This window comes from Felis catus, chromosome B3, assembly GCF_018350175.1.
Source record: "Felis catus isolate Fca126 chromosome B3, F.catus_Fca126_mat1.0, whole genome shotgun sequence".
In the NCBI taxonomy this organism is placed as follows: Eukaryota; Metazoa; Chordata; class Mammalia; order Carnivora; family Felidae; genus Felis; species Felis catus.
This window is the reverse complement of record NC_058373.1, coordinates 25,048,846-25,058,001: the sequence shown is the minus strand read 5'-3', so window position 1 is coordinate 25,058,001 and position 9,156 is coordinate 25,048,846. Positions and strand designations below refer to the sequence as shown.

Sequence of the window (9,156 nt, the reverse complement as noted above, 5' to 3'; positions counted from 1 at the left end):
TAGTACATTTCTATAATATTTTTTCCTTTTTAAAAAATTATATAATTAATCTACCTAGAATTTGTTTTAGTTTATGGTGTGAGATTAGGATTTGATTTTTTCCCTAGTCAATTTTTCCAACATGCTATACTGAATAGTTCTTTCTTTCCTCCATTGATTTAAAACTCCACATTTGAGGGCACCTGGATGGCTCAGTCAGTTAAGCATCTGCCTCTTGACTTTGGCTCAAGTCATGATCTCACAGTTCATTGCATCCAGCCTAGGGCAGAGCCTGCTTAGGATTCTCTCTCTCCTCTCTCCCTGCCCCTCCCCCACTTGCACTTATACTCACTCCCTCTCTCTCTCTCTCTCTCTCTCTCAAAATAAATACACATTAAAAAAAAAAAACTCCACATTTATCACGGACCAATTCTCCATAAACACAGAAATTTGTTGCTTTTGTCCCAGTTATACATTCCTTCATGAAAACCATCAGGAAAAATAGCTTTAACTGACATGTAATAGGATATAGCCTTCTTTTTTTTTTTTTTTTTGAAAGAGGAAATTATAATGTTTCTTTTTCTTTTTTTGGCCCACTATTTATTTATTTATTTATTTATTTATTTATTTATTTATTTACTTACTTACTTACTTATTTTTCAGAGAGCATAAGGTGTAGAGGGAGAGAGAGAATCTTAAGCAGGCTCCATGCCCAGTACAGACCAGTGCAGAGCTTGACACAGGGCTCAATCTCACGACCCTGAGATCATGACCTAAGCTGAAATCAAGAGTTGGATGCCTAACTTACTGAGCCACCCAGGTGCCCCGTTTAAACAAATCATTTGATACACAAACATTATATGTTAGATATATTAGTTATAAAGCATGGTAATACACTTGAATAATAGTTACTTATTACTAAAAAACAAATTACCCAAACAAAAATCACTTAAAACAACAACAATTATTTATTCTCTCTCTGTTTCTGTAGGTCAGAAATTCAGGAGCTGCTTAGCTGGTGGTTCTGGCTTGGGATCTTTCATGACCCTAAGATGCATTAAGATGTTGGCCAAGGCTACAAACTTCTAAATGCTTGGTTAGAGCTAGGGGATCCACTTCAAGGATGCCTGGCAGTTGGCAAGAGATCTGAGCTCCTCACCACATGGATCTCCCAGAGGGCTCCTTGGGTGCCCTCCACCATGGTAGCTGGATTTCCCTGGGACAAGGGATCCAAGAAGGTAGGCAGAAACTGCAATGTCTGTGACCAAGCCTTAGAGGTCACACACTGTCATTTCCTCAGTATCCCATTCTTTACACATACCATTCCTATTCAGTGTGAAAAGGGACTACACAAAAGCATCAATACCAGGAGATGGGGACCATTGGGAGCCACAACATATAACACCCATGAACTCACCAACAAGAGCAAAAAACAGTACACTACTGATAACTTGCATCTACCCATGTGTCCTTTCCTTACCACAGCCCCCTGCTTCCTGTTGGTATCATTCCACTGTTTTTTTTTAATGTCTGCATTTTCAAAAAATGTTTATTTTGAAACAATTGTAGACTCATATGCAATTGTGAGAAATAACAAAAAGAGATCCAGTATATTCTGCACCAAGTTTTCTTTAATGTTAACACCTTACAGAACTATAATACAGTATTACAACCAGAAAATTAACCTTAATGTAATTTGACTTTATTTAAATTTCACCATGCACTCATGTTTTACATGCACTCATGTGTATGTATTTGTATGTGAATTTAGTTCTTTTAAAAAATATATTTTATTTTTCCATAATCTCTACACCCAATGTTGGGCTCAAACTCACAACCCTGAGATCAAGAGTCCCATGTTCCTCCAAATGAGCCAGCCAGGTGCTCGGCTGTATATGAATTTAGTTCTATATGATTGTGTTGCATGTGTAGACTTATGTGCTCACCACTATAGTCAAAATACAGAACACTTCCATCACAAGGACCCCTAGCAATACTATTCTATAGCCATAACCACTTCCCTTCCTTTCTCCTCCCAAACCACCAGCAACCACATTTGTTCTCCATCTCTGTTATTTTGTTATCACAAAACCGGAATGGAATCAGACAATATGTAACCTTTTGAGATTGGCTTTGTTTTTTGAGCATAATTCCCTTGAGATCCATCCACACTGTTGTGCATATCCATAGCTCCTTTCTCTCATTGCTGAGTAGTTAATTCCATGATATGAATGTATCACAATCTGTTTATCCATTTACCTGTTACAGTTACTTGATTTCTTTCCTGTTTCTATTATGTATAAAGCTGCTTTTATAAACATTTGTGTGCAAGTTTTGTGTGAATGTAAGTTTTAATTTATCTGGGATAAACATTCAGTAGTTTAGTCACAGAATTGCCTGGTAAGCACATGTATAATTTTGTAACAAACTGCTTTATTGCAGATAAAAGTAGCTGAACGATATTTTTCTCAGTATGTCTAGCATTTGGGATCTGTAAAAACAGTATTGCTATGTATATAGCCTTCTGGGACTTATTTTTTCACCTAAAGTTAGGTTTCCAAGATTCTTCCACATTGCTGCATGTATCTATAGTTCATTAATTTTCATAGCTGCACAAATTTCTCATTTTGTGATTACCATACACAGTCAAAGATGGAACAAGTTGCTCCATTTGTGAACAAGTGCACTATTTACAAAATGAGTGTTCATGTGCAAGTTTTCTCTGGTGTATTCTTAGGGACAGGGGTGCTGAGATTTAAGGACTTCAGATGTTCAAATTTAAGATGGAATGCCAAATAATTAACCAAAGTGGCTGCACCCATTCATACTTCCAGTGGCAACGCTTAAAAGTTCTTCTAATCCACATCCTCTAGAGCCTTAAGTATTTGACTTCTTAACTTTTGTCAAATGTAGTAGGTTATTATGACTTCTTAATTTTTGTCAAATGTAGTAGATTATTAATTTCTTATACCCCCAAAATTTTAACTTATTTATCTTCCTTTATTCTTCTGTTACTTGTATTCAAACTGACAAGTTGAAAACAATAAATCCAGTTGGAATTCGTTTGGAAAATACACAAAATCCACAGGTTAGTTTAAGAAGCAAGCCCACTCAGATAAATGGCAGGTCTATATTTATCCAGATCTTCCTTTACCACCTTTAGCAAAATGTTGGTAGCCATGTGATCACATATTCCTCATATGTGATATGGGATAAAAATTCTCCTACCTCATGGGAATGGCCAGGAGGACGAAGACAATCGCTATAAAATGAGTAAGCACATGCCTGACAGGCATTACATTCTCTACAAAGTTTACATTCTCTACAAAGGTTATCACCACTTCTATTGTTGGTTTTTGTTATGATTATTTGCATACATCTTGAACTGACATTTTTGTTCTTCATTAGGCATTTTATATTATTCTAAAAATGAAATCCTTCTGTTGATCCATCATATTTTCTAATTGGCTCTTGCTTATACATGAGAAACTTATAATTGCACATTTTTATCTTATAGTTAACTATATTACTAACCACTTTCCTAGATAAAAACCATGACACTGCAAACAGTGATAAATTGTGCCTTTTTCTTTTCTAGTATTTTTTTTTATTTTTTTTAACGTTTATTTATTTTTGAGACAGAGAGAGACAGAGCATGAACGGGGGAGGGCCAGAGAGAGAGGGAGACACAGAATCTGAAACAGGCTCCAGGCTCTGAGTGGTCAGCACAGAGCCCGATGCGGGGCTCAAACTCACAGACCGCGAGATCATGACCTGAGCTGAACTCGGATGCTCAACCGACTGAGCCACCCAGATGCCCCTCTTTTCTAGTATTTATACCAAAAATATTACTTTATGGTAATAATCTATAAATACACTATAAGCTGCCCCTGCAGCTCTATACTTTGATAATTTAATTTAAATGAATGTTAAGGCCTTGTTAATTACTGTACAACATCTGTGCCTAACTTTACAAATTACAAATTTCAGAATCTCTTATGACCTTTTCTTACAAATTAAGTACACTCACAGGGCACCTGGGTGGCTCAGTCAGTTAAGTGTCCAACTCTTGATTTCAGCTCAGGTCATGGTCTTGCAGTTTCTGAGATCGAGCCGCACGTTGGGCTTTGTGCTGACAGCTCAGAGCCTGCTTGGGATGCTCTCTCCCTCTCTCTCTGTTGCATATGTGCTCTCTCTCTCTCTCTCTCTCTCTCTCTTTGTCAAAATAAATAAACCTAAAATATATATTTTAAAATTAGGGACACTTACAAGAGTAAATATTAAACAAATAATATCAGTTTAAAATATTACAGACTGTGATTTTTACTCATTCCATAAGCATTTATTAAGTAAGCATCACACCACCAAAGTAGTACATGAAAGCTGGAAGCAGTCTTCATGATTCTTTCATCCAACTCCATATATTTTTCAGAGAGAATGTATCATCCAGAGTCTCTTCTATTTACATTCTATCTGTAGGTACAACCTTCTCATCACACAGCTCTAAATCACAGGTATCTCCTGACATGGCCCAGATCTTTATCTCTAGTGCTTGGCTTTTCCTGTCATGTTGATATTTCACTATCCCTCTACCTCCTTGACATCTGTTAGATGTCAAACAGCCACCTCTACTTTAACATGGCATATGTTAGCTTTGTATTTTTTCCCCAAAACTTGTTATTCTTTGTGGGAGTGGGAAAATTTTCCCTTCTTCCAACCTAGGTTCTTGGCTGTCCTAATAATTAAATTAACAGGAGAAAAACAAATTAATTTCATACTTACAAGGGCCCCGTAAAAATATGAGGCTCAAAGAAGTGACCAAAGCAGGAAAAATTTATACCTTTTAGACAAAAAAATAATAAATAAATTTGTGAAGAATTGACAAGAAAAAGGGGTTTGGGCTTGGGGTAGTAAACTGGTGAAGAGACAGGATCTGTTTATACAGCCTTCTTGGTCTTTTTTTTTTTTAATTTTTTTTAACGTTTTTATTTATTTTTGAAACAGAGAGAGACAGAGCATGAGCAGGAGAGGGGCAGAGAGAGAAGGAGACACAGAATCCGAAGCAGGCTCCAGGCTCTGAGCTGTCAGCACAGAGCCCTACCCGGGGCTCGAACTCACAGACCACGAGATCATGACTTGAACCGAAGTCGGACGCTCAACCGACTGAGCCACCCAGGCGCCCCCAGCCTTCTTGGTCTTAAATTTCCTATCTCTGGTGATAAGGATGCCTTCTACTCTCCTGGCACAGGGATGGTACCTTTCACATAGGAGATTTGTTTCCTGCTTTCAGAGAAACAAAAGAGGGTCAGCATATCACTCTTGCACTAACTGTTTTTCAGGTCACTTTAATTCAAAATAATCAATATGCCAAAGTGGCATATTTGGGGCTAGAGCATTCTACAATCCTTCATCCCCAAGTCATTAACTAGACTCTTGAAGGTTACTCTTGATTCACCTCTTTTCCTCCTCCAAACATCCAAGCTGTTGATCTATGATACTTGTAGTTTTCCACTCTATCCACTGCCTAGAGCCTAAGCCACCTCCTAATTTGTTGCCTTGACTGCTCCCACTGGGCTCAAAATTTAGCTTTCATCTTTTGAAAGGGATAATAATATCTTCTCACCTTATGCCTCTGCTTGGGGCAGTCTACAGCTTCCTATTGCAGTTGGAGCAAATCTAGAGGCCTATCCCTTCCAAAGGCAGCATGGTCCATGCCTGCTGGCCCCTCTGTCCCCTTCCCACTACCAGCCACACTCTCTTCCACCCAGACTCACTCTATGACCCCAGACCTGTATCTCTGGCTGGGTCTCTCAGCTGAGCTTGGTTGTGTGCACCTCTGTCAGACCTCCCCTCCAGGGCCTGGTGACCATCCCAGGTCTGCCCCTCCCACTGCCTTCAGGCCCCAGCAACTCAAGATATCAGTTGCTTGGGCCCTCCTCAACTCTTTCCTTATTTCATATCCCACAGCCAGTTCAACACTATATTGTGCATGATTTAATATGGCCATGTCCCACCCTGCACCATGACCACACTCCCACATGAAACACCAACTCCTCTCTCCAGGATTATTGCAATGGCCTCTTACTGTCTCCTTGCTACTGACCTAGCCCTTCTGCATTCTATTCACACAGCTGCTGGTGATCTTTGGAAACCTAAGTTTAGTCATAAGACTCCTATGCTCAAAGCCCTCCAAAACTTCCCTTCTCACTCAGCTAAAAGCCAAAATCCTTACTCTGATTCTTTAGGCCCTATATGAGCTCACTATGGGTTTATCTCTGCTCAGCCACTTGGCTCTAGACACCTGGACCATCTTACTGGGCCTGGAACCCCACACTCTCCTACACTTGCTCATTTTTCCCCAAGATATCTCTGCAGTTTTTTCCTTAGGCCTCTGCTGAGGGCTGTCCCAGGAGGCCCCCTCTGATAGCCCTAGCTATAGTAGCCCAGGCACACCCTTCCTGCTGGGTTCCCTGTGCCCCTCCACTTCCTACATCCTTCTTGTTGGAATCACCTTAGGAGATATAGCATTCCTGACAGCAGGGACTTAGTGGTGTTCTCAGGGTGTCTTGTTTAGTTGCTGCCAATTTTAAGGGACACTAATTCTCTTAACATGGGTTGTCTGTAGGGTTTTTCCCCACACCACCAAGCAGTTCCTTGACACCGCTGGGTGTCCTTTAATTCAACTCAATTGACACTATTTGGATATAGCATCAGATCTCACAGGTTAAGGTCTTAGTCCTGCAAGGCTGCCTCCCAACACACACACACACACACACACACACACACACACACACACACACACACACACACACTTCAGACACTAGTCACAAGTTCAGGTTGTCAAGTGCTTCTGAACAATTGGCTATAGATCAGATGTTCCAACAACCCCACCTTGGGTTTAATTCATTTGCTAGAGTGGCTTACAGAACTCAGAGAAACATTTTACTTACCCAATTACCAGTTTATTATAAAATGATATAACTCAGGAAGAGTCAGATGGGAGAGATGCACAGGGAAAATATGGGGCTTCCATGCCCTGTCTGGGAGTGCCACTTTCCCTGACTCTTCATATGTTCACAAACATGGAAACTCTCCAACCCCCATCCTTTTGGGGTTTTATGGAGGCTTCTTACATAGACAAGATTAAAACATGGGCCACTGACAATTGATTTGACCTCCAGCTCCTCTCTCCCCCTGGAGGTCAGTGGAATGGGGCTGAAAGTTCCAACTCTCTAATCACAGGTGGTTGGTTCCCCTGGCAACCAGCCCCCATGGAAAGTGCTTTCTAAAAGTCACCTCATTGGGGTGCCTGGGTGGCTCAGTCGGTTAAGCGTCCGACTTCAGCTCAGGTCATGATCTCACAGTTTGTGAGTTCAAGCCTCGCATCGGGCTCTGCGCTGACAGCTTAGAGCCTGGAGCCTGCTTCGGATTCTGTGTCTCCCTCTCTCTCTGTTCCTCCCCTGCTCATGCTCTGTCTCTCTCTCTCCTTCAAAAATAAATAAAAACATTAACAAAAAATGAAAGTCACCTCATTATGATAAACCCAGGTGTGGTGCAAAAAGGTTATGACTATCAAGATAACTTTATCAGTCTCATCACTTAGGAAACTGGTTTAAGAGCTTTATGCCAGAAATGGGGATGGAAACCAAATATATACTTATTATTATAAACCAGTGTCATACTGTCTCTTCCTACTAGAATGTTAGATCCAGAAGAATATCAGTTGTCATCAGCAATTTTTCCAACTTGGTCCCCAGTGCCTAGAACAGTGTGTGGGGAAAAACTGGGTGATGAATAAGTATTTACTGAAGGAGGATAATTAAAGGGACTTGTCTAGAGCCCAGCAGCAGGACCTCATCAGAGCTCAGTGGTCCAGACAGTCAGCTCAGAGTTCACCCAAGCCTGGCCCTGGCCCAGGCCCAGGCAGTCAAGAGTCTGAGAGTTTAACTGGCAGAAGACATCTAAGCTCAAAACCCCTGCAGAGCAATCTAAGGGAGGTTTACATACCAATGCACATAAGTCAGAAGAGAAGTGATTCCATGAAGTTCAATGGATCATGCAGTGTGGAAACCTTCTGGGAGATGAGTTGAGTGAGGACTTAGCGGAAATACTGAATTTGGATCGGTGAAGAGCAAGTGGGGAAAGATTCTAGGCTTCAGGAGCTGCAGTGTGACTCATGGAATCTTGGAACCTTACAGCGGAATGTAGATGGGAATGAACAAGGCCTGTTCTGAGAAGGGTAAGGAAACCTCTTGCCCTGGGCCTGGGTAGGGAGGGGTGGAGTTAAATCAGTAAGTTGGTGACAGTTCCCCTGAGGGCCTCAAAGGACCTCTGCCTGAGGAGTCAGCATTTGACTTTGTAAGCAACAGGGGACTCCGGTAAGCTCCAGGGTAAAGAAATGAAGTGAAGGGGTCCAGGAGATCAAGGGACCACTTTGTCAACACGTGGATTGGCTGAAGCAAGGAGACTGGGAGGCAGGGAAACCCTCCCAGAGGGTTGGGGCCACACTGGGGATACCTACAGGGATGGAGGCATCTATGGAAATAGAGGCCCTGGGGCCTCACTGGGTTAGGTAATGGAGGAAAAGAAGAGTCCATGAGGTCTTAGTCCTTGGAAACCAGGTAGTTGTAGTCCTTCATTTGTTGTTAACACTCATTTTGGGATGCCATTGGTTCATTGTGAGATCTGATTTCTTTCCCTGAAAATGCAGGTACTTTAGCCAAATCTTTCTCTGACCCAGGCCTCTACACATTAATATTATACCCCTAGAAATGGCACAGGGGAGAGGTTTGATATATGGCATGCATCATTTTCTTAGTACCTGTCACTCTACCCTCCTTATGCTGGATTCTGATAAATACTGTGGTCTTTGGCAAGGCTCCCTGTAGAGATGTGAGACCCTGGCATGGCTGGATGGTGTTTGACCAGGGTACAGGAGGTAAGAGTATCATGGGGAATAGGTAAATGATTTGAGTAAAGTTTAGGAAGTGACTTGTAGAAGGCCTGGGAGGGATGAACCCAGCACTGGCAGAGGCTGCTAAGGTGGTCTCTTGGGCAATGACTGAGTATCCCAATGCAAGAAGAGAAAGGTGGGGCTGGCCTACAGGAGGAGGCCGACAGCTCTCAGAATCAAAGACAGACAGTGCCCATAATGGCTCTTCTCACCCAAATTCCCAG

The 9,156-nt window shown here is 41.6% G+C and overlaps 1 protein-coding gene across 1 annotated transcript in view; it reads left to right on the top strand.

The window, feature by feature from the left end:
- Positions 1-8,237: 8,237 nt before the first annotated feature.
- ATP10A (ATPase phospholipid transporting 10A (putative)) overlaps positions 8,238-9,156 on the top strand; it is a 194,489-nt gene continuing 193,570 nt past the window's right edge. The window contains exon 1 of the mRNA XM_023255028.2: positions 8,238-8,357. The gene's annotated coding sequence lies outside the window, so the exon portion shown is untranslated. The remainder of the gene's footprint in view (positions 8,358-9,156) is intronic.